The sequence below is a fragment of the Podarcis erhardii genome, assembly GCF_964252035.2.
Source record: "Podarcis erhardii genome assembly, chromosome: 1".
NCBI lineage: Eukaryota > Metazoa > Chordata > Lepidosauria > Squamata > Lacertidae > Podarcis > Podarcis erhardii.
Genome location: NC_138497.1, coordinates 74,280,076 through 74,306,459, shown reverse-complemented (window position 1 = coordinate 74,306,459; position 26,384 = coordinate 74,280,076). Strand labels below are relative to the sequence as shown.

Genomic DNA, 26,384 nt, shown 5'->3' with positions numbered 1-26,384 from the left:
GTAGCCATGCAGCACTATTTGTTGTAAATGCCATCCCCGTACCCTAAACAATCAAAGAAGGGCTGGAAGGGATCTCAGGGGTCATCTAGTCCAACCCCCTGCAATGCAGGAATCTCAACTAAAGCATACATGATAGATGGCCATCCAACTTCTTCATAAAAACCTCCAAGGAAGGAATCATAGAAGAATCATAGAATCATAGAGTTGGAAGAGACCACAAGGGCCATCGAGTCCAACCCCCTGCCAAGCAGGAAACACCATCAGAGCACTCCTGACATATGGTTGTCAAGCCTCTGCTTAAAGACCTCCAAAGAAGGAGACTCCACCACACTCCTTGGCAGCAAATTCCACTGTCAAACAGCTCTTACTGTCAGGAAGTTCTTCCTAATGTTTAGGTGGAATCTTCTTTCTTGTAGTTTGGAACCATTGCTCCATGTCCGCTTCTCTGGAGCAGCAGAAAACAACCTTTCTCCCTCCTCTATGTGACATCCTTTTATATATTGAACATGGCTATCATATCACCCCTTAACCTCCTCTTCTCCAGGCTAAACATGCCCAGCTCCCTTAGCCGTTCTTCATAAGGCATCGTTTCCAGGCCTTTGACCATTTTGGTTGCCCTCCTCTGGACACATTCCAGTTTGTCAGTGTCCTTCTTGAACTGTGGTGCCCAGAACTGGACACAGTACTCAAGGTGAGGTCTGACCAGAGCAGAATACAGTGGCACTATTACTTCCCTTGATCTAGATGCAATACTCCTATTGATGCAGCCCAGAATTGCATTGGCTTTTTTAGCTGCCGCGTCACACTGTTGGCTCATGTCAAGTTTGTGGTCAACCAAGACTCCTAGATCCTTTTCACATGTACTGCTCTCAAGCCAGGTGTCACCCATCTTGTATTTGTGCCTCTCATTTTTTTTTGCCCAAGTGCAATACTTTACATTTCTCCCTATTAAAATTCATCTTGTTTGTTTTGGCCCAGTTCTCTAATCTGTCAAGGTCGTTTTGAAGTGTGATCCTGTCCTCTGGGGTGTTAGCCACCCCTCCCAGTTTGGTGTCATCTGCAAATTTGATCAGGATGCCCTTGAGTCCATCATCCAAGTAGTTGATAAAGATGTTGAATAAGACCGGGCCCAAGACAGAACCCTGTGGCACCCCACTAGTCACTCTTCTCCAGGATGAAGAGGAACCATTGATGAGCACCCTTTGGGTTTGGTCAGTCAGCCAGTTACAAATCCACTGAGTGGTAGCATAGTCAAGACCGCATTTTACCAGCTTCTTTACAAGAATATCATGGGGCACCTTGTCAAATGCCTTGCTGAAATCAAGGTAGGAGAATCCACCAACTTCCAAGGGAGTCCATTCCAATGTCAAATAGCTCTTACTGAGAGAATTAATAAGAAGGAAACACTGCAATGTATTGTTGCAAGTCCTACTAGTAGTCTGCAAGAGTAGGACAACTTTATCAGGACCAAAAATGCCACAAGTCTAATGTTAAGCAAATTACACAAACAAAAATGGAGTGGGGGGGGGAGAATCTGAGCAGAACAGAAAACTTTGAAAACCTAGTTTCCAACAATCTCAAGATGGTGCACAGGAGGGCAATGCGGAGTTGATTAACTTAGATCACACCAGATGCAAAACATATTTCAAGTTACAGTATAGCAAAGGTTACTGGGACAAACAATGGCTTTTCCCTTATGTAGCAGCTCAAGTCCTTAAAGGACCTGAAATCATATATTACTTTGGTTTCATAATACCTTTAATAGCTCAGGAATAATAAAACAAACTTTCTTCAGTAAAACAGAAATAAATCTGTCATTGGGTTTAACAAGGTACTTCTTGATGAAAGGTAACAATATAGCTTTGAAAAGATCCCAGAGTGATTATAAACCTCTGGTCAGAACATCAAGTTGATGAAAACCAAGGCGTAGAAACTGACTTCAATAAAAACTGTAGTCAGTTTATGCATATGGATTCATTATAACTACAGTGATCCAGCATACTATAGAAATGAATGAAAAGGCTGTGTGGCATATTGCATTATCCTTTTTGGAGGTGAATCCATGTGCTACATGCTAAATCTGTAATGTTAGCATTTGGAAAAATATGTGCTTGATATTTCTCCACGTAGATGAGGGCAGCATTTATGCCTCCTCCACCCACACTAACAACCCTGTGATAGTGAGGCTGAGAGAGAATGGCTGGTCTAAGGACACTGAATAAGTTTCACAAATGAACAGAAATTTGAACCCCAGTCTAACTGCAACAGCTTAAAATAATAATAAAAAATTCCGTCCAGTAGCACCTTAGAGACCAACCAAGTTTGTTATTGGTATGAGCTTTCGTGTGCATGCACACTTCTTCAGATACACTGAAACAGAAGTCACCAGACCCTTATATATAGTGAGAGGGTGGGGAGGGGTATTACTCAGAAGAGTGGTGGGAATGGGTGATTGGCTGATAGGTGTGGTAAACCTATCACAACAGCTTAGCCTCTACCTCACACTGGCTCTTAATGTATACAGTTCCCTTCAATTGGCTGAGGCCCTTTGCCGCAAGGATGGAAACCTATGGAGCCCAGATATTGTTGACCTCCATCACTCAGCTACCATGGATAATAGTCGGGGATAATGATACTCCTACAGGGCACAGGTTTCCCTTCATTACTCTACCTGGTGCTCCTCTCCTGGAATCTATAGGGGCATTTAGTTAAAGTGCAGCAAAGTGCAGGTTAGATAGCCAAGGGCCAGGACCATGGAGAGCTCCATACCAGATACAGAGACTCACTACCAGGTATTAAGGAGTTTGTTGCATTAGCACTGCTTGGGGTAGTGTGGTGGTGACTGAAGCTTCAGATAGTTCTGCAGAGAGACATGTGTGTGAAACCCTGCTTTCATGGAGGGAGCCTGCATGGTAGCTATAGGGGCTGTATTTGAATAAGATGCAGATAGTTCAGGGGAAGAGCCTCAATCCAAGGTAGGAAGTAAAGTGACCTTTTCTCTGTCTGCTAGGGTGGCTCCTCCAATGAGGCCTCTAGTGGCATGACTGCTTAGGGGACTGCCTCCTGGCAAACTTCAGGAACCCAGTTGCCTTTATCCTTGGAGTCATGATACCATTTGGGGAAAGTGTTTTCCAGCTGTAATGTGAAAAGTACAGCTGTGATATCAGTTGATTATTCTCAGATGTGAACAGCAAAGGACCAGGGAAATCTTCCAAAGACACCTAGGTGCAGAACATGAGCCCTTACCTGCCAACATTGAAGAAGTCCCCAATCCTGGTGCTCTCTCGTGCCAGGCTGATCATGGACAGACTCCTGCATACCCATTTACCCTTCAGAGAGAGAACCAGCAAAGCCAAAGTGCTTGAGCTGAGCCAACCTCCAGGAAAACCCTCAAGGGGGAGACAACCCCAAAACAGCCCCATCAGAACTTAATGATATGAAATATTGAGATATTTAACCAGAGGAACAAAGACAAAGACCTATATGCCATGTTCAGACTAAGAAACTGTGTTAAAATGTTCCCATGATCAGAAGATAGAACTGCCCATTCACACCAGCAGACACTTTCAAGGCTCTAATGGGGAAATTGGGTGGAGCCCAAAATGAAAAACAACACCCCCCCCAGCAGCCCAATGAGGACATGGCATGTACCATGGACATGGAATGCTGACTGACTGGAGGAGGAAAGGGGAAGGAATGGAGTAGCTGGATGCCAGATTAAAAAAGCTCATTGTAATGCCACCAAGGCATGGGAAACGACATACATAAAAGCAGCTCTACAAGATTGGTACCAAGGTCCTCTAGCTCAGCATCCTGTTTTAAACAGGGGCAGCCAGATTCCTTCCAAGAAGGCCACAAGTAGAGCATGAAAGTAACAGCCTTCCCCCATTGTTCATTTTCTAAATCTGGCATTTGGAGGTACACTGCATCTGAATATGGAGCTTCTGTTCAGCTATCACGGGTGACAGCTGGCATGTTGAACTGGAAGCTAAGGAGAACAGAGCGGGGGACTCTGCATGGGCTACAGTTCTCAGTGGTAGTCCGATGTTATTTGTAAATAGTGCTAGTCAGAAGGAGTTTTCTCTAAATCACGGAGAAATGGCCTCCAAAAATGCATCTTTCTTCTTCTGTTCTAGTAAGTAAGGGAAAGCACATATTTTGTGGCTTTTGTGACAGGATCCTCAATGTTATTGAAACTTATTAGTTATATATTGCTGCGGGGTGGGGGAGGTGTGACATCTTATGAAATCATATCTTGGCTTAACGCATCTGGAAGGAACCTCATGCTCCTCTGTTCACCTTAAAATTTACATGTGATAAAAGAGGACAGCAAAGATTTACAAGGAAGGAGACAGCAATCAATTATCGGAATGTCCCCTGCCCGAGTTACTATAATGGAGGCTCTCTTCTTGCCCCGGCAAGCCAAAACAGAACTTCCCTTCTGAGTTGACAGGCTACCATAGCAGAAGCTGGGGTACTTTGTAAGAAATATCTCATAGATTTGACATTTTCTAAGGGCCTCTCCCCCCACCCCCCCAAATCTTCTTTTGCAGGTTTCAACCAATCCTGGGGAAAAGATAAAATGCTACTGCAGATCATAGAATCAAAGAATCTTGGAGCTGGAAGGGACCCAAGTGTCTTCTAGTCCACTCCCCCCCCCCAATGCAGGAATCTCAGCTAAGCACCCATGACAGGATGTAAGGATGTTTTGGTGCTGACTAAATGGTACCTACGTTCTTCTCCACAGTACTGTACACAGAAACTTGTCTTACTGAAAGGCTACAGTGCAATCCTATTCAGAAACAACCCCAGTTCAAAGGGACGTATTCCCAAGTGTGAATGCCTCCCTGAGTCAGTACTGGGTACTCTACACTGACTGGTGGTGTCTCTCCAGGGTTTCATGGAGAGGTACTTTTATGCACATGAGCCCATCTGCATGCAAAGCATATACTCTACCTCTGGTGATGCTTGCAGAATCCTTAGAATCATTTCAAATGCTTTTGTAAAACAAAACAAAACCTAGCAACCTTAAGCATATGAAAATATGGCCACTTGTCCACATATTTGCACACATAGCACCTGTAAAGACACCGCACCTCCCTAGCAATGCCTTCTGCACATTTCCCAGCTAGCCATTCGTGTGCATGCACTGCCTTGCTCACCAAGTCATACTTATGGCATGCTGCTGGAAGTGCCCCTCTTTTGGGCGACATGGCAAAAGTGGGACACTGCATATGGTGATGCCTCTACAGGTCTGGCTGGCAGTGGGCTGCCAGGGAACTGCAATGTGCAGATGTGTCAAGCCCAGCATACGTAACTGTGTGAATAGGACCTGCAGCTGACCTCTTATGTGGGTTGGGTCTACACTATATTTGTCTTTAATGAAAAATATGATATACTGCTGTCGCTGCCTGAAAGAGGAAGAGGTCCACATGTGGTTGTCCTCTGATGATCTGGTCGGTCTCTTCCCTCTGTGTCCATCTCTCCTCCCCCTGCTCCCTGGTCCTCACTTGCTTCTGGGCATTTCTGCCACTTGAGCATTTCATTCATGTTTTCCCTCCCCCCCCCCCTTCCCCATCTCTCTCTCTCTTTCAGAGAAATATGTATGTCTGTGTGCGAGTGTGTGCGTGGGCGGCCTTTGAAAGGCTGTCAGTCAAGCCACTGAGCTGAAAAGAGATGAGAGGTATGGGGGAGAGCGGTTTTAATGGGGGATGTGGGCGGCTGTTGTTGCTACCGCAGCCAGCCAGCCATGCAGCCCTTCCCTGTGGGGGGAGCATCTGCATAAAGCATGGGGATGGAGGCTTTCCGCCACTCAAAATGACCCTCCCCAAACACATGAAGTCTCTTCACCTGCCACAGTGCCTGAAGCAACACAAAGGAGGAGGCGAGGGCCATGACTGCAGACTGCCTTTGACATCTGCTGGGCTCAGTTTCCCTGTAAGCCACGCATTTCTGTTACACCTTGAGGAAGGCAGGTTGCATCCTGAAAAACAGGGGAATGGTTTAGAGAGCTTTATTAGCCAGGGGTTTTGTCTTACAGCTGGAAGGACCCAGCATTGTGGAAAGCAGATGGGGACCCTTCACAGCTGTAAGGTTTTCGCTTCCTAAAATATAGGGGCAAGCAATAGCAGAATTTGGGAACATATTGTGGGGAGGTGGAGCAGGTATACTATGTAGAGAATCGAGCTGTACATCATTATTGGGCTGGCGCTCTGCAGTGTGTGGCGGCAGCCTGTGTAGCAAGAAATAGGTGGGGGTTTAATAAAGGGGGGGGCTTTTCCACAAATGAACTGAGGGTTGGAGCAGGCCAGCCCAGGGCTTAGCCCCCAAACCTATCTCCAAGTGTCACAACTCAAGCCTGGTCTGCACGAAGAAGAGAGCGCTCCAGTGCATGTGCAGAGAGCCCCTCCTCGCACCGCCGAAAAAACCACAGCGAACACCTCCATCCGGGAGACGGAGGCCGGCTTCCTCTGTTGAGGTGAGTCAGGTTTGAAGCTCTGCAGAGAGTGTAGGGGCGTCGGGACGGCGCGCGAAGCGTTTCTGGGAGGCTTTTACCTCACCGGCGGGAAAGAGGGAGAGAGAGTTGCATTGGCGTGGCCTTCCGCTTGGCGCCGTGAGGTACCGGTTTTTGTGTGTGTTTTTTTAGTGGGGGGCGGGAGACGGCTTTGAATTGTGCCGTGGGGTGGAGCTCTGCAGCGTGGAGTTGGGGTGGGTGGGTTTGCAGACCAGACTGCCTGAGCGACGAAGAGGAGGGGGCCTTTGCAGTGGGTCGAAGGAGAGGGAGAGAGCGCGCACCCACCACACGCACGCGCGCGCGCGCAAACCCCTCTCTCCCGGCCTTGCCTCTGGTGGTCTCTTCCGCAGCGTGAGTCTCCCGCCTCTCTTCGCTTCCTTTCCAAATACCTGAGGCGCGGCGAGATTGAGCAGGTGGGGGCGTGAGGGGGCGGAAGGGAGAACGCGGCTGTGGGTGCTGCTGTTGCCGTGGGAGGGGGGAAGGAAAGGCGGCTGGGAGAGCGCGCGCAGCCCCGCCAGAGCGGTGGGCGGGAAGCCCCTGGAAGGGAAGCGGGCGCGGGGGGGGGGAGGGGAAGGCGCCAAGGCAGAGAGTCCAAGGCGCCTGCTTCGCGCGCGCCGGCTGCGGCTCCTGAGGCGAGGTGAGGGCTCTTTCCCGCGCGGGTGTTTTTCGCGTGCAGCTGTTGCTCCAGCTCTGCTTTTCGCTTCCGGAGGGGTCCCCCGCCGCCTCCCCGCTGGTCAGCGTCGGCGTCCGGGAGAGGAGGTGGCGAGCGGGCGCCAAGCCGCGCGGATGCCGAAGTGGGTGCGCGGTGGCGCGCTCGGCGTGGGCTGAGGAGGGCGAGGGATGAACAGTCGCCCCTCCAGGCGCACCGGCACTGCCTGGAAACGAAATAGACGCAGGCAGCCCGGCACCAAGCGGTCAATATTAGCGGGTTTTTTTAAAAAAAATAATATTATTATTTTGGGTCTGTTTACGTCGCTCCTTAGCGCGCGCGCTCTCTCTCACACACACGAGCAAAGCCCACAGTGGCGTCCTGTTGTCCTTCGTGCGTGTGGTTAATACTAAAAACGAGTAATGCATATGTGTGTGTGTGTGTGTGTGTGTGTGTGAAAGATTCCTCCTGTGTTGGTTGGTCAATGTAGGGAGCGCGCTCCAGCTGGGGAAGCGAGGTGCTGTTTGTGTGTTTCAGTTCTAGTCACTGCACTGAGTAGCTAAAACCTGATCTCCCAATTCCGGACTGCAGTCGAATATTAACAACGGCCAACCAGGCTTCTCCCCCTTTCCCCTTCAAGTGTTATCTCCTGGGATAACACTTGACTAAAGCCGACCTGATGAGACAACCCGGAGTCGCAATGGTAGCCCATCACTTTCTGACCAGGCTAGATGCTGAGAAAGCCCTACTGGGTCGGTAGCGCGCCGGTAGTGGAAAGCCCACTGCTTCTGAGTGCTGTTTGCTTGCGACCTTTGTGCGGCAGCCCAGCCACATCGCGGGAAAGGCTGGATGGTTGGAGGGGGGCGGGAGAAGGCTGCTGCGGCTGGTGCAAAGTGAATAGTAGTCTTATAAGAAGGGGCTTTTTTTTTGTTAGCCAACAGGCAAAATTATTATTTTGTTTCTGATTAAATCGCCTAAGTTTCATATTAGAGGAAAACCAGCAACGTGATCCTATTTTCCCAACTTTTCCTTTTATTTTAATCTGTCTAATTAAAACGTTCCAAAGTTAGGCACACGGGTCCTGGGTTTTTGGAATAGGTATTAGACATTAAAAGCCTGCCAGCTGTTTTTTTTCCCTGAGGGGTTGATAACTTGCTGCTTTGGATTTTTAATTTTTAAACCTGTTTTGTTATGTTTCTGCTATTCCCGTAAAGCTTTTTTTTTTTATTGTATAAGAAGAGGTGTATGTGTGTATGTATTAGAGTCGAATCCAGATACAGGCGTCTCATAGGTCTCTGAGGGATGCATGCAGAACTCCAGTAGAATTTCACCTTGTTAATTAAAAGTCAGCACTTTAAAAAAAATGCTGCTTGTTGCTTGTCTTTGGCATCTCATGATCTAGAGAAGTGCAACTCCAGTAGAAGCAATGGGGAGAAAAAGCAACCTTTTTGTAATGTCCTTTGTACAGGTTATATGAAAGCTGTTGTCAAAAAAGGAGAGCTTCTCCCTTGTCTGGTACCTGTTGTGAGAGATCAAGGCTTGCAGTTGGTCTAAGAGGTTTTCTATTAGACCACTAAAACAAATAACTTGCAAGCGAGAGCCTGTTTGAACCCAGATGCTTTGGAAAGGGTTACTTGCCTGCATGTCTGAAGACAGGGGTTCTATCCAAGTGAGCAGTGTATGTTATATATATGGCGAAGGGCTGCAATTCTGGGCCCACCTCAAATTGCTTGCAAGAAATATGCATCTGTGAATATGGTGGAAATGGAAGGCGAGTGAGACCTTAATTAACCTTAATTAGTTTGACTATGCTTTTCCATTATTGTCTACTTTTGTATATTATCTGCCTGTCTGTTATGTGGTTCCAGTATTCCAGACAATCCTTGAAGGCAGTCCCCACATCTTGAGAGATCCTGTTCGATGGGGGTGGGGAGAAGGCAGGGGAAAAGGAAAGCATCTGCTGAAATGTGTGCTGTGCTAGGTTTATTGGTTGATTATGGGTCTTTTTAAAAATGTGGAATTGTTTTTGGTAATTAAGATGTTTAAGCCTCATCCATTATGTTTTTGTAATAGGAGCTGCAATATGGACATAGTTCTTGATGGAACAGGGAAGTCTGGTAGCCTTTTGTTTTATACAGCAATCACATATGTTCTTGTGACAGACTAAAAATTTGGTCATTAAAAAACCCCTACTTTAATCAGAACCATATTTACTCTGATGGCAATTCTATATTCATCTGTTATGGTTATGTTTTCAGAGCCATGTAGGCTTTTATGACACAATTGTATACTGTATAATGAGCAAATATTCTTAAAAAAATAAAATCCTTGAAGTGAGACTATTTCCTGGCTTTACCTTTTGCCATACCATAGTATACTTCTCAAGCTCAGTCTAAGCATTAATGTTAATCTGTGGAAGTTGCTTGGAATATAGTCGTACCTTGGAGCTTGAACACCTTGCAAGTCAAATGTTTTGGCTCCGAACGCCGCTAACCCGGAAGTGAGTGTTCCAGTTTGCGAACGTTCTTTGGAACCTGAACGTCTGATGCGGCTTCCGCAGCTTCCGATTGGCTGCAGGAGCTTCCTGCAGCCAATCAGAAGCCATGCCTTGGTTTCTGAACATTTTGGAAGTCGAATGGATTCCGTTTGACTTCCGAGCTACCACTGCACTTCCTTTGTGGTGACGTTTTCCCGCCTCCACCATACTGCGTTGCACTCCCACATTCCATGTGATTTTTCTACCTAGTCCAGGTAACTTCTGTGGCAGTAGGAACATAAGAAGAGCAGGTCAGCATCACTTCTTGTCCAGCATCCCACTCTGAGTGGATACTTATGGGGAGCCCCCAAGTAGGGATCTAAGCACAACACCACTCTCCCCACTTGTGATTCCCAGCAATGGTCATTCAGAGGCATATACTGCCTCCAACAATAGTGGTAGAACGTAGCCATCATGTTAGCTGGGATAGGTCAGTAGGTAGAGGATGAGACTCTTAATCTCAGGGTTGTGGGTTCAAGCCCCACATTGGGCAAATGTTTCCTGCATTGCAGGGGTTTGGACTAGATGACCCTTGAGGTCACTTCCAGTTCTACAGTTCTATGATTATATATGGCTAGTAGTCACTGTTAGCAATTTTTTTTTTGCCATAAATTTGTCTAATTTTCTTTTAAGGCCACCCAGTGTGGCTTGTTCTGGCAGTGGCTACAAAAATAATGTGGGTGGCAGCACTACATGTTGGTATAATAACAGGTGTAAAGCGCCACTTGAAAACATAGCCTTACACTGAGTTCTGCTTAGATCAGTATTGATACTCTTGTTGATAGTAATAGTCGAAAATCTCAAGCACAGAAGCATTTCCCAGCTTTGCTACTTAAAAATCCTTTTGAAGATTCCAGGGATTATATGGGCCTTTGGTCTGATCCAACAGGACTTTTCTGAGCATGATAATTGTATCCCAGCAACGATATTGGCCACCCCCAGTTTGGGGGAAACTACACTGTATCTGCCCCTGAGGAATATGGAACTGCAGGGACTCCACTATAGCAATAGTCTCCCAGATTTGGAACAGCCGAGCCAAGTACAATTATCATTGCATAGTACACCATGTCATTTCTTTACTCTCTCACTGCTTAGACTGCCAATGGCAGAAACTTGCTGCCTTGGACTAATCAACCTGCTTGCTTGCCTTTCAACCCTTCCACTGCAATTTATTTTCCTCTTTCATCTTGCCCTTACCAGTGGCTGTACCCAGTTCTGACACAATGCTGGCCTTGAATGCCCAAGTGTTCTCTGCTGCAAATAAGTACAGATTCTCTGGTGAGTCTGGCTTAGATGGCAGATTCATGTTTCTGGTGTCCACTTCTAAAAAACAATCAGATATGCACCTAAAACCATTAGAAAAATCCTTATGTCCATAAAGCTGCTGAGACCAGAAGCTCCAGGATTCCATGCAGAGGAAGGAGGAGACACCAAATCTAGATTTTTCACTAGGAAGCTCAAAGGTCTGATAATAGATTTGCATAAAATTCCATAAAAGCACCTTATGTGAAGAACTCATAGTCTACTCTACTAAAGAGACTTGGAGAACTTGGACTAACATTTTAGTAAGTATTTTTGTGCCTTACTGTTGTTTGTAATTAATGGTCATTCTTCATTCCATGATGGGGTCCCATGATGAAGTATAAATGACAAAAAATAAAGAACACTATAAATGTTAAATAAGATTAAAAACACAGCTTTCAGCCATTAAAACAGTTCGGCAGCGAGCCATAAAAATAACCATGCCTTTGCTTACACTCCTTCCAATGTCCGTGAAAAGATACTGTAAACAGTGATGCAGAGATCAAAGCATTGTACTGCATTAGCAAATGCACCCCCACACCTGGCCACTACCACATAAACACATAATGCCGAAGCAGGATGTGTATTTTTAAGAAACTGGTATGCTGGTTATCTTCACTTTTCCAAGCTGGGGTCAAGTAGTAGTGGTTCCATGTGCTGCCTTGTGGTATTTTCACTATTATTTCCCAAATCTGAATCCCGCCTATGTGCAATTCCAGAAGAGTATTTCACCTTCTGCATGTTAGTGGTTGATAATTTGGCAGCCACAGTAAGATGTAGCACAATTTCCCCCCTACCATTTAGTAAGTGGGCTCTCTCTGTCACTGAGTAAAGTACATTGGCACACCATAAAGCTTGCCAATAAGCGCTCTAGTATTGTGCTTTCTCCTCCATATGTTTTCAGGGGGAAAGCAGGGGTGGGGGGGAGGAGGGAGCAGAGAAACAATTGGTGCCAAATCTGCATCTGTGTTAGACTCAAAATTCTGCTTGCCTAAATCGCAGCCGAGTTCCTTAAATAACAAAATTAGCTTTCCTAATTCCCGTTGACTTTTTCTAACCTCCACAGACTTTTGCATAAAAGGCACAAGCGTGAGCATTTATTCTTTTTAACACAAGGGGAATCCCAGGCAATAGGAAGTCTTGATTCATATATTTAAGCAATTTTACTCCACACACTGCAGTTCAGAACTACATTACAGAGAAAATGCATTACATGCTATCAGCGCAGTTGATACAATACAAGCAGAGACTTATTATGTAGCAGCTACCTACTGCTTAGTATATTGGGAAATGTGTTATATAGTTGTGCTATTAAATTCTCATCTCAAGAGCTGTATGCTATACATTACTATGAAGAATGAAATTAAGGGACTAACTGCCCTCACATAGACTGACTGCCTATGTCTTCCAGCCTCAACAAAGGAGTAAAATTTCTTGATACCCTAAATGACTGTGCCCTAGAGCAGTTGGTCATGTAACAAGGCTAGAGAGATCGCAACTCTGGGCCCTAATCTTTAAGTAGCACCCAATACCTGGTGCAATATGCAAGTGTTGCTGAAACAATTGGGAGCAATGACCATAATGCTATTAAATTAAATATACAGTGGTACCTCTGGTTGGATGCGGCTGGCTCGCCAGCTGCAGCTTCGTCACGCTGGCCACGTGACCCAGAAGTGTCTTCGGACGGCGGCAGCTCAGGGCCTCTAGAGCGAGATGAGCACGCAACCCTATAGTCGGACACGACTGGCCCGTACGGGCAGGGGTACCTTTACCTTTACCTTTTTACCTCTGGTTACGAACCTAATTCGTTCCGGAGGTCTGTTCTTAACCTGAAACCGTGCTTAACCTGAGATACTACTTTAGCTAATGGGGCCCTCCCACTGCCGCTGCACGATTTCTGTTCTCATCCTGGGGCAAGGTTCTTAACCTGAGGTACTACCTCCGGGTTAGTGGAGTCTGTAACCCAAAGTGTTTGTAACCCAAGGTGTTTGTAACCCAAGGTGTTTGTAACCAGAGTTACCACTGTACATTTAAATGTACATTTTAATCACCAATCGCCAAGTAAATCCAACATGGTAACATGTGATATCAAAAGAGGAAACTGCCCAGAAATGAAGGGATGGGGGATGGGGGGTATTTAAAAAGATGAAAGGCAAAGCCAAGAGGGTCAAATCAATCCAAAACATCTTCACTGAGCTATGACTCCAAGACTTTCCTTGCCAGACTTTGCCAGTTCAGACCCTATGAGTGTATATGCAACATAATTTTTTTAAAATTTTTTGCCCCAACGTGCATCACTTTACATTTGTTTATATTGAATTGCATTTGGCATTTCACCACCCATTCACTCAGTTTGGAGAGGTTTTTTTGGAGCTCTTCACAACCTTTTTGTTTTAACAACCTTGAACACTTTAGTATTAGCAAACATGGCCATTTCACTGCTCAGTCCTAACTAGATCATTTATGAACAAGTTACAAAGCACATCCAGCAGGGACTTCACTTTCTCTATTCCTCCATTGGGAGAACTGTCCATTTATTCCAGTTCTTCTTGTTGTTAACCAGTTCCTGACCCACAAGAGGAACTCTCCTCTTATTACCTGACTGCCAAGCTTTACTCAGAAATCCCTGTTTCACCATACGTATGGAAGCCAGACAGCTGTGGCCATTCATGCTACTAGTTTCTAAACCTAAACACACCAGTGAATAAGCCCCATTGATCATAGTAGAATTTACTTCCAAGTGAACATGTGTAGGATTAGTTATGGCTATTAATCTTTAATGTGTGATGCATTCCTAAATCTTATGAATAAATATGAGAAATGCAGAGTTTTAAAACATTTTCAACATGTTGTAGATGATTTGACGTACAATTACTTTGGGGAATTTCCCCCCTCACCATTTTTTATTAACCCTGCTCCCATTCCAGACCCGTTTTGGAGAGGGAGGGAAGTTCTACCTTACAATGCATAGCTATGTAAGTCTACTCAGAAATAAAACCCATTTAGTTCAATCAAACAGACACGTATCTAGGAGTATAGGATTGCAGTCTGAATCCATGTCTGATAAGTGGCACTTCTTTTAAAATATCACATGTTTCTCTACTTCTACACTGAGCTAAATATGAAGCATCTAAGGACTGGCTTGTTTTTCTGTTACCTTTGCTAGCCGTTAATGGCTTCACTAACACAAGTGATACAGTGCTGCTCTATTGGCCAGGATTCTACTAGCCTTGTGCTGCGCTGGTGGAAGCTTATGCAAGGACTACCATTGGGGGTTTTCCCCTTCCCACCCCATGGTCTCTGTACACTTCCCCCAAATCCACGTGGGGTGTGCGTGTGTGTGTGGGTATGTCAGAAAAACTTGCAGAGCAGCACAGATAGGAAGGAGAATGGGAATCACTTTGTGTGGCAAGCTGAAATCTTGTCCTGATGGACCAGTGATGTTGAACTTGAATTCCTCCATAAGGTCTCAATGGATGGCTTCTGTTCTGAAGAATAAAAATGATGAGGCAGAGTTTATGTTAATATTTGAATTTTGATAAGTCGTTAAAAATAAAAGCCTACTTTTTTATAGTTTGTACAACCTGCACAACTTCTGTAAAACTTAAGGTGACCCATTCTTTCCACTGTAAAATAGAAATCTACTTTTTCCAGCAAATTAACACTTTGAAAGCTTTTTAGTGGTAAAGCACCCCAGGCAAGTGCATTGCTAGGCAATTATAATATGCTACCACTGATATATAAAAGGTGCAAGGCTGCAGACCAAAATGGCTTTTAGCACCAGAGGGGGGAAAACACTGTAATTGCCTTAAAATGCAGTGCCTGGAGTGTCTAGCTTCCATTATGAACTGGAATTCATGCATTTTACATGTGTGCACATGCACACCACAGAGAGAGCTCCCTGAGAAAAAGCAATTTGTGAGTGTGTGTCATCACATAAATAAATGGCACCAATAAACCAACAGAACGTTTAAAAGTAATAGATATAATTTGCATCTATATGCTTGCAAAGCTGTGCATCTGAAATTTAGGGTGGTTCCCACCCCCACCCCTTCCCTTTAGCATGTGAAAGTTTTTGAGAAACGCTGTGGAGTCCCTAAGACAGTTGGATGGTGCCTTGTATGCCGCCTCCTGGCAACTCCTGCAGCCAAGCTGGTGCAAAACGTATTGCTCTGCTTTCATTTGGCCCATACCAGTGAGGCTGAGAGTGGGGGTCTTGTCATCTGGGCAGCCCAGGACCTTCATGCACACTGCCTAGGTTTGTGCCCTGAGGAGGTCACTTCAGTGCTGTTAACGCATCAGTTAGACTTCACCCCCAGAGGCGAATTCCATTGTCTCTCAAAGCAGATAGATGCCAGCTATCAGTGCAAGCTTTTCTACTTGCCACGTGGAACAAACCCCCTTTCCTCCCTCTGAATGCTGTCCTGGGGGTTCTCTTGTGCCCCTCAGAGCTGATTGAGGGGTACAGGGGAAGGAGGAGAGGAAATCTGGCTCTATGTGTTGGGTAGCATTTCCTTGCCACTAGTCTCCTACATCACTGGGCTTGGGGTAACATTTCAAGACCAGATACCATTTTGCTGAGACTGCGTCATGAAACACAGGCAAGCTTATGTACTGTTTGTCACTTGGAATACATTAAACATTCCCAACCCTTTGTGTGATCAGATGCAGCATGCAGGTTTCAAAGATTTCTCTTGCAATCACACCTAGACCCTTGGCACTGAAAAAAGCTGCAGTTCTCAAGAGTGTTGCATTTTAGTAAGCCTGGAGGCGTGTAGAATGCTCAGTGACTTAGAAAGAGAACAAAAACAGTGGCCTAGCAGAATTAGGTAAATTTTTGAAAATATATTCTGTTCATATATTGGTTGCCTCTTCGGAGTTTACTGCAAACACAAGCAACTTCTTCTTCTTTATTGAATTTATATACCGCCCTATACCCAGAGGTCTCGGGGCAGTTCACAGAAGAAAATCAAAATATATAACTACAGAATACACAGTCAAAACAAAAACCCACCACATTTTGAAAGGGCATAGGATATCAGTTAAATCAACCAAAGGTCTGGTTAAAAAGGAACTTTTTTGCCTGGCACCTAAAGGTGTATCATGAAGGTGCCAGGTGAACTTCCCTGGGGAGAGCATTCCACAGATGGGGAGCCACTTCAGAGAAGGCCCGTTCCCGTGTTGCTACCTTCTGGACCTTTCAAGGAGGAGGCACACGAAGAAGGGCCTCAGAAGATGATCTCAGGGACCGGGCAGGTTCATATGGAAAGAGGTGGTCCTTGAGGTACAGTGGTGCCTCGCAAGACGAAATTAATCCGTTTCGTGAGGCTCTTCGTATAGCGGTTTTTTCGTCTTGCGAAGCAAGCCCATTGACAGCTTAGCGGATTAGCGCTATTAGCAGTTTAGCGGCTTTTAGTGGATCAGCTGATAAGTGGCTTAGCGGCTTAGGAAAAGGGGGGGAAAGGGGGAAAAACCCTCAGGAACTCGCAAGACATTTCGTCTTGCGAAGCAAGCCCATAGGGAAATTCGTTTTGCGAAGCGCCTCCAAAACAGAAAACCCTTTCGTCTAGCGGGTTTTCCGTCTTGCGAGGCGTTCGTCTTGCGGGGCACCACTGTATTGCGGTCCTGAGTCATTTAAGGCTTTTAGGTCAAAACCAGCACTTAGAATTAACAGTGAGCTAGTAGTTCTGGCTGAATGAACTGGACATTTTTGCCTACCTAGGTAGCAGTTGCGGAAGAATAACCCTGAGTCAGTAACCATAGGCACACTTGGCTATGGAAACAAGCTGTTTAATATATTTTTGGGGTTCCATTTGTAGATTCTCTTTAAATATTTTATGATGTGGCAGGGATCTGGTGCATTCACTATGTTGTGCAAAAAGATGTGGGACTCTGGCTTGGGTGCTGTGCCTTTAAAAGCTGTGCAACAGGTGAGCATTCAGCACAGATGCTACATTTCCCTAGTGTGAACATGTAGTGAAGAGGAAATATTTACATGTTGAATTTCTGCCTATTAAGAAGCTTCAAGTACAGGCAGATGCTCTGGATGCAAATAACCACCATTCCTAAGAAATGTAAAATTCTCATCTCCAGCTATGAAGTGTGTGTCTGGCCTAATTTGGACACAGGAGAACACATTGAGAGAATTCTAATTTCCTAGAGAGAGAACTTGGTGCTTTTCAAACAATAGATCATCTGATATTTTACATAGCAGCCAGACACATTCTAGGACAAGGCTGGCACACCCAGGGAACATCTAGAGTTTCTGGAAATTAGTACCCTTACTTTTTGCCTGCTGCATCTGAAAATGTTAACTGTAATTTGGAGGAGCCAAAACCAATCCATCTTTCTCTGTTGCATACTGCCAGCCAGAGTGAGCTTTAAAACAGGAGCATTTAGGATTAAATCATACTGAGGGCCAGACTAGAAAGAACTGTTAATTGCACATGGAATGGGGAGAGGAAGCTTAACTCTTTCTCTTCCTGCTATGGTCCCAACAAGAATCCCTTCATAGAAGCTGCTCTTTGCATCTCGAGGGAAGCTCCCATTGGTGCCAGTAGAGGCCTCCCTGGAAATGCAAATAGCAGCTGCAGATAGAATGAAACTTCAAATCCCCCCTGTCCTGGTCCTGAGGCTGCTGCTCTGCCTTCTCTGTGGCTGCTATCAACATGACCAAAAAGTACTGAATCTGCTCATCGACTGAATTCATTTGCCAGGCCCAGAGCTGCATGGGCTGCTGCAGCCTTAAGGGAAAAGTCTGCAAGACTGAGCATAGCCCCCTCCCCAACAAGAGCTTAAGGTGGTTTGGAAGAGGGATTGCTGCCCATGGCGTACACACTTCTCCCGCTAGTGACCCTGATAAACACTGTAAGGTACCCTGATGTATTACAGCATCTTTAGAAGGATTAGACCACTGAGAGGTTAATTACATGAGAGCAGGATTGAAAGACCATGCGGTTTACCCACTGAAAGCTAAACGGGACCTTAAATTACAGTGACATTGCAAAATTCTAGTAAGGAAATTATTTTGAGAAAACATGTTGACATTTATTTTTCACCCCTGTTAGAGGCATATGTTGTTGATTTTCAAGTATGGAAGTCTGCAAACAGGACCTAAGTACATCAGCATCACTCTCACTCTTCATGATTCTCAGCCACTATACACAGGTGTACAGCCTTGAATAGTAGTAGACCATGTTGCTGTATGGTACTCTATGTGGAGCCTTTGTTTTGAGTACCAAGGCTGAGGTGTGCTCAGATCCATTCCTGGTTATCCCCAAGTTTTCTTTATTTCAGCAGTCTAATTTATATTAGGGGAGTTGCTATTGTTGAACTACTTAGACGTTTGTTTGTTTTTACAATCAAACAATATATAAATATTGTTAAATAAAAATAAACAATTGACTCTTTTGTTGTGACTAGATCCCATTCCATAATTTCTATCAGTACTTGCTCATGACTGAATTTTGCCCTTTGTGCAGAACTGTTCCCCTACTAATATATTTTTATTATATTCCAAGTGGTCAGTCTTACTTTTGAAAACAGCTGAGTACAAGTTATTTTTAAAAGGTTATGGAAGCTCTAATGCACATACTAGGTTCCCTCTACCAAAGAGGTTTCGCTTTTCAATGAACAGAGCCCACTTGTTTGTGTATTCTTTTGTACAGCTCCTTTCACTGAAATAATAAATGAAGATGCCCATGTATTCTGCAATTGCGTACTGTATCAACAATGCAAACTATGGGCAGTCTGGATTGGGATAGTATGGTGGCAGAAACGATTGCAAAAAAGATCATAAAGATGCCAACGGATATTTGCATTTACTGTCTTGAGTATCTGTGAGTCTAGTGTAATATGGTGTGTGTTAATGAATTTTTAAAAATAGAAGCTGACTTTAAACTGGAAAACATTAGCCCCCACCCAAAAAAAGAAACCACAGTCACGACTTGCCAGGTAAAAAAACCACCCTCTATTAAATAGTAAGCGACTTCTGGTGTGAATCATATCCTTTTGAAGTATGTTTTCTAGGTGATTGAAGTCATATGGGTTGATTGATAGTTGAGTTATATAAATGTAGGTTCCTGCCCCACACCCTAATTTAAGTACACAATGGATATCAATATTTTTTTTAGCCTATTAAGCTCTCTTCCATACAGTAACTAACACAAGCCATCAAACATCTTAAAAATAGATAGTGTTGTTATCCTGATTTTGGTGAACCACAGAGGTTGCTGATTTTGGTTGACCATCTGCCAGGTTTGTAAGACAAGCCCTCTTGAATTTTTGGTTGGAATCCAACATAGTGCTAAGTAAGCATTCCTCAGTGCAAGAATTTCTGCTCATTCAACAAAACATTCTCCCCCTGTGTACCCCCTAAATATGTTATAGGGGTTACTCCGACACCCCCCCCCCGGGACAGATTTGGAGCACAGGAGGAGAAGGGAGGAAAGACCTGTTGCACAGGTAGAAATCCTTGTCCTGACAGGATAGGTTAGTTGAATCCTGCCCCTTCTGTTGGAATTCAGTATCTTTTCATAGTTGAAAAAACAAACAAACCCTGACCAGACAGGCAAACTCTTTGGCTAATGATTGACACTAAGGGATGCATGTGGCCACCGTAATTAGTGGCCATTGGTTACATATGCACCCTCCAGGTTTAAATGCAGTATGCCTCTTGAAGTCGACTGCTGTGGAGCAACACCATATCCCATTATGTGCTGAAGTACATTTGGAATCTTTTATGTCCTCAGAGTTATGCTCTGGGTTAAGAGAGAGAATGAATGGAAATCTTTTTCCATAATCTTTATCAATGCCGATTTTCATGTTGCCTTTTATGAAACCATCACTGCCTCCCAGTGGTACAAGCTAGCATCAGATATGAAATAAAAGAGAGTTTGTGAGTGCAGAAGCTGATGAAGTATGTGTAGCCAATTTCATCTGTTATTGTGTTTGATATTGGTATGCTGAGTTTTGTTAGACTGTAATGGTGTTTTGGACAGCAATAAGCACAGTGAGATACAGTATATATATAATCCCAGCTGAAGGATAAGATGATGCAGGAGCTTCCTGCAGCCAATCAGAAGCCACAGAAGCAGCGTCAGACATTTGGGTTCCAAAGAACGTTTGCAAACCGGAACACTCACTTCCGGGTTTGCAGCGTTCAGGAGCCAAAATGTTCAAGTCGCAAGGCGTTTGACAACCAAGGTACAACTGTATTCAAGCTATTTTTAAAAAAATACTATGTGGAAGAGAGACTTTATAATGGAGACATCTCTCCCCCCACCCCACCCTGTTTGTGCCCATGATGGCGCATTGGGCTACCACCTGGATGAAACTAAGCAGACTTGGGTCTATATGTCACCTTGGGTTCCATGATGGAAGAATGGTGGAATACAAATGTAGGGTAGGATGGTCATCATCATCATGAAGCTGGAACTTCTGTGTTAAAATCAGCTAGCTTAATAAATAAGTACTTGAGAAAGTTTACGCATCTGACTATGTCTGCATTAATGTGTCAAAGCAATTCTACCCGTAGGCAAGTAAGGAAGTGTTCAGATTTGTGACTCCTTTTTGTCTCTGCTGCCACAGGAAACCTTTACAGGAAGAGTAGCAGGATCCCATATTAGCAGGATCCCATTATCCAAGGTAGCTACAAACTGTAGTAGTAGTAGTAGTAGTAGTAGTAGTAGTAGTAATATGATTTCAAAATTATTAGACCTGTCAGTAGCTCTTTGTGTTTGTTGATTGTATTGTTTGTATATTGTGTTTGTAGGTGAAATATTCATAAAGAATCACTGAGAGTTAATATCTGGTCCTTTTATTTGTGGTCTTCATAATTTTGCAGGTAATTGGTAGGTAGCTAATGGACTGAGTAGTATAATAGATGAATGAAAGTATCAATCCTTCTACAACATATAGCCAGATGTTTAAATGACAGAGAAGTCCTTCAGCAGTTCCCTCTTGGAAGAAGATATGAAACTACATTTCTGTGATGTGGAATTGCTCTGTTGCTAGCTCAGCTAGACAGCTAGGTGCTTGAGCAGAATGGGGCATTTCTTCTCAGGGTCTAATAATGCATGGATGACCAGCACATACACCCAAAGAGGCTTTCCCTGATGTCCTGCCCCCTGCTGAAATCAGGTTTGCACTAAACCTATTGTAGACAACAGAATGCATTTTTCAACACTAATTATGTCATGGGAACGATTTGGGAACCCCCAGGGGATGTACTCTGTCACTTGAAATATCCCCAGATTCACCCTCCTGACTTCTTTCCCTGATCACAGCATTCAGCACTCTGCTGCATGGCCACATTCTAACCTTTCCCTGGGTAGCATTTGCATGGTGAATATGATATGTGATGCTAATGATGTAGCTGCAGCATTCTCTATTTCCTGTTATTGTGATGTTTTTTTTAAAAAAATTGCAGCCAAAGTCTCAGAAATCTCCTCAAGTCCATTTCTGTATCTGTGGAGGAACTGGGTCACACATTAGGTTGTATGAGCAAATACGTTCTCAGGGATGGTAATGTGAAGAAAATTCTATAACATCTGATTCAGCCCACACTTTCCTGTCTCACACCTTAATGTGTGCCAGTTGGAAATTGCTGTTAGATTGGTTCTGAGCCTTCTTTGTGAAAGAATCTATATTAATGGACTTCTTAGAAATTGGTCTACATTTTGTATTAGAAAATGATTGCAAGTGCTTCCTTAAATTGTGTTTTGAAGGAATAATTGATACATAATCACATTTGATGATGAGTCTCCTTTTTATTTATTTATTTTTTGCCAGGATGATAGGCTACTTAAGAATATAACAGCCCTGCAGGATCAAGTGAAGAGTCCATCTAGTCTAGCAGTCTCTTCCTAACATTGGCCAGCTGCATGCTTCTGGAAGGCCCACCAGGAGGCTAAATTTTACAAGAAAACAATGTGGTGGTGTGACCACTTTTCTGAAAGATGCTGTCTTGAATATTGCCTCTGGTCATAGTGAACTGCTGTCCTATAGAGATCCAGTTCTTGCACTTGGATAAAATCAGCACTTATATGATTTGAGGGTAGCTACATTATTGGGTTTAATTCTGTAGATAAGTTTTATTATTCATGCAGATTATGCACGTGTGAGACTCCTAGGATGAATCAGAGCACATAGTAATAAATCTCTCTGCTTAAGATTGTTTCTTGAAAGTCTTAACAGTTCTCACTTCATGATACTGGATTCTTAAATGCAATTGGCACTATCTACCCACCTTCATTTCTGTGAAAGGTTCCCCTACCCCCCAAAATTGTTGCCTCTTTTGTTAAGAAGTGTGGAGAAAGGATTCCTGGTAGAGTTGCTCTGATGTATAAAATGGCTTTTCTTTGTCCATATGTAGTATTAGTAAACATCCTCTAGTGCAAAACTTACTCTGAATGCAGTTGAAGTACTTACATGTACAAGATATTTCAAAAGTGCAACTGGTCCTCATATATTCAGTCACACTTGAACTTTGGAAATATTTGATCTTTCTGTAAAGGATACATAAAAGCATGCCTTGCCCTATTTTTCACGGAGCAGCATATTTGCAGTGGATAGTTTTGTATAGTTGGAGTGGCCATGTGTTTTAGGCAATGGTTAGCAGTCGTGCCAGGGGAGCCACTGCAGCAAAAGTGAGGGACAAGTCTCTGAAGTGTGCTATGTTGATCCCTGGGGCAAGTAAGATGAGCCCTCTCTAGATTTTTGCTTCTGTCTTCAGAACCAAGTATGCTGCAGAGCAGTTTCAGGAAACCTAATTGTTTGACCAAAGCATAATTAGAAGTTCATGGTGGAAATATTGACTCAGACATAAAAATATTGATTGCATATGTTATGTGATTAATTAAGAGATCTGTGGGGAACAGACTTCTCATTCATGGATTATTGTACCAGCAATTTTGCAAATGGGCCATCTCTTTTCTTTTTGTCCCTTCTGTTGTCTCTATACCCACCCCACCCAGCCCATTACTGTACAGAAGCATTTTGATTCAGCTAAATGTGAGGTTCAATTTTAACACTTACTTGCTTACTTAGTCAAGCCCTTATTAGACATTAAAAATATAGACCATCATAAAACATCCATTTATAAACAACCTTCCCAGTTTGCAACTAATAATTATATCTCTAATTTCCTCCTCTTTCACCCTTGGCCACTCCTTTAGTTTATCTAATTTGTTATTGTTGGACTCCTTTCCATTCAATTTACTATGTAGATAATTAAATATGGAAATGAAATACTGAGACAATTTAGATTCTGCAATTGATGGGACAGCTGGTTGGTCACCAGCTTTCAGACCTCCATATACTCGCAACCAAAACACTTTGTTATTTTTGTTTTGATTGAGTCAGTTGGGACCATTTTTGGGTGGCATCTTTTTGTTTCTTTTGGGCCAGAACTAGGTGATATTTTCTTTTTTCATCAAAGTAGGAAGGTTCTAGTTTGGTACGGTTATCTTTGGAAATTTGGCACAATTATTTTTTTTTAAGTTGAAGACATTCATCGTTGAACCAGGGACTAGTTCTGTTTTTAAGTACCCTGACTTTTGGTGGAGTGTTAAGCTCTTCAAACATTTTGAAGATTTCACTATATACCGTACTTGCAGAATGTCAGTACAAGAATTGATGTTCTTTAGATTAAAGAGTAAAGGTAAAGGTAAAGGGACCCCGGACCCCAGGTTCCTAAAAGCAACTAAGTTTTTGCCCCACTGCTAGAATCATTTCCTGGGACGATTTTAATTGGGCCATTTGCTAATGTTGACAAAAAATTGTGTTGTTACGATTAGTTATTTCTAAATCAAAGCTTAAATTTATAGACATCAGCAATGTTTGGTGATTGTTTTCGGTGCGCGTCCCAATTCTAAAGTTCACTATCAGATTTACAATGTCACAAAGGACCAGCATATAGTTGATGACACTACACCCTGGTTGGGGGGGGGTTGTAAATTCCCTGTTCTTATCACCATCTATTGAACCATTCACAATTTGTAAGTTAAAATTATTACACAGCTCAAGCAAGCATATACCTTCCCTATTTATAACCTTATCTCTAAAGAGTCTTCCTATTTTCATTGAATATGCAACACCATTGGTGGTATTCCAATTTAATACTCACCCTAGCATTAAATTGTCGGCTATCATTAATGAGATGTTTGGGTATCTACCAATCAAACTTTCAATGTAAAAGTTTCGTTGTGACCAATTCTCAACAGAGATATTACTTGATGTAGCAAGGAGGGATATTGACATTTATAAGCAGCAAAATATCATTTTTGGAAGTTAAAAGTAGAGCTTGTGCAAATGAAGAGAATTTTTTTTTTACTTCAAACCCTAGGGTGTCTTTAAACAGACCACAAAGCATTGCTTTAGGCCAGCCCTTGGAGTTAGGTTTCGATGCAGGGATCGTATAAGATCATATAACTCCCCAAATGCATTTCTCATTCATACTCCATGAAGAGCACACTTTTTCTTTCTTTCATGCTTTAGGAGAAGGTAGTAGTAACTGATGATTCAGCTGGGAAAATCCAGGAATTGTACATAGAGTGACTGAATGCTTGGTAAGTTTATAGTATCTGCCATTTGCATAGAAAAGGAGCATGAAACTGTTCTCCAAATATGTAACAGGAAGGTCAGCTTTGATCTTGTGTGATTCAGCAGAAGATCTTAAGAGGTTTACTACAGGTTTCTATTTGTTGGTTCAGGGGAAATCCCACATATATATTGTAACATGATGATGTCGATCCTGTGTAAGCGATGTCAGGTGTAGAAACTAATATCACACATACCGTATTTTTCGCTCTATAACACGCACCTGACCATAACACGCACATCGTTTTTAGAGGAGGAAAACAAAGGGAAAAACATTCTGAATGAAACAGTGGATGTATCATTTTTGGGCTTCATGCTGTGGCCACAGGCATGTGATCTGATGGTGAATTTGGGGTGACCCAATGCAAAAATCCTGAGAATTCCTGTGGATCCATGCTTTGTAACCACGTTTTTGCACCATTGCAGCCCCAGGCAACAGTGGGTGCGTGATTTTTTTGGTGCAGGCTGTAGCCATGGACATGCTATGTGATTTGATGGTGAATTTGGGGTGACCCAATGCAAAGATCCTGAGAATTCCTGTGGATCCATGCTTTGTAACCACGTTTTTGCACCATTGCAGCCCCAAGCAACAGTGGGTGCGTGATTTGGGGGGGCAGGCTGTAGCCATGGACATGCTATGCGATCTGATGGTGAATTTGGGGTGACCCAATGCAAAGGTCCTGAGGATCCATGTGGATCCATGCTTTTTAACCACGTTTTTGCACCACTGCAGCCCCAGACAACAGTGGGTGCGTGATTTTGGGGGGGCAGGCTGTAGCCATGGACATGCTATGTGATCTGATGGTGAATCTGGGGTGACCCAATGCAAAGTTCCTGAGGATCCATGTGGATCCATGCTTTTTAACCACGTTTTTGCACCATTGCAGCCCCAGGCAACAGTGGGTGCGTGATTTTGGGGGGGCAGGCTGTAGCCATGGACATGCTATGTGATCTGATGGTGAATTTGGGGTGACCCAATGCAAAGATCCTGAGGATCCATGTGGATCTATGCTTTCTAACCACATTTTAAGTGGGGAGCGAAGGAAAAACAAAGAAGGGACATGAGAGGGGTGTGCAGAGAAGCAGCTGGCTAAGAATGCAGGAGAGGGATTTAACGGAGGGAGGAAAGAAAGGCAAAAGTTTCCCCCCACCCAAGCCAGCCATCTCTCTCTCTCTCTCTCTCTCCCCCCCTCTCTCTCCCCCTCCCCCCTCTCTCTCCCTCTCCCCCAGCAGTACCGGAGCACAGAGACGACACTTTCCCCTCTTCTTGCCTGGAGGGGAGGAATGCAGGAGAGGGATTTAACGGGAGGGAGGAAAGAAAGGCAAAAGTTTCCCCCCACCCAAGCCAGCCAGCCATCTCTCTCTCTCTCTCTCTCCCTCTCTCTCTCTCCCTCTCCCTCCCTCCCTCCCCCCTCTCTCTCCCTCTCCCCTAGCAGTACCAGAGCACAGAGACGACACTTTCCCCTCTTCTTGCCTGGAGGGGAGGAATGCAGGAGAGGGATTTAACGGGAGGGAGGAAAGAAAGGCAAAAGTTTTCCCCCACCCAAGCCAGCCATCTCTCTCTCCCTCCCTCCCCCCCCTCTCTCTCTCCCTCCCTCCCTCTCTCTCTCTCTCTCCCTCCCCCCTCTCTCTCCCTCTCCCCCAGCAGTACCGGAGCACAGAGACGACACTTTCCCCTCTTCTTGCCTGGAGGGGAGGGGCTTTCCCTGCTCTTTGTTCCGTTTGAGCAAACACAGCAAGGAAACAGAGGAGGGTGGGGAGTAAGACCCTGAGGCAGAATGGAG

General features: G+C 44.1%; 2 protein-coding genes across 11 annotated transcripts in view; one reads left to right on the top strand and one right to left on the bottom strand.

The window, feature by feature from the left end:
* Window positions 1-26,384, bottom strand: part of GTF2H1 (general transcription factor IIH subunit 1) — a gene marked incomplete at its 5' end in the record, with an annotated part of 330,296 nt that overhangs the window by 16,794 nt on the left and 287,118 nt on the right. The window lies entirely within an intron of this gene.
* The window catches only part of PTPN5 (protein tyrosine phosphatase non-receptor type 5), a 64,416-nt gene continuing 44,538 nt past the window's right edge, over window positions 6,507-26,384 (top strand). For 3 of the 10 annotated variants that reach the window (XR_014151243.1, XM_081841310.1, XM_081841309.1), the window contains exon 1: window positions 6,714-6,865. The gene's annotated coding sequence lies outside the window, so the exon portion shown is untranslated. Of the gene's footprint in view, window positions 6,619-6,713; window positions 6,928-7,076; window positions 7,152-24,498; window positions 24,570-26,384 lie in introns of those variants that run through there. The other 7 variants (XM_081841312.1, XM_081841311.1, XM_081841313.1 and 4 more) reach the window with 7 other exon arrangements.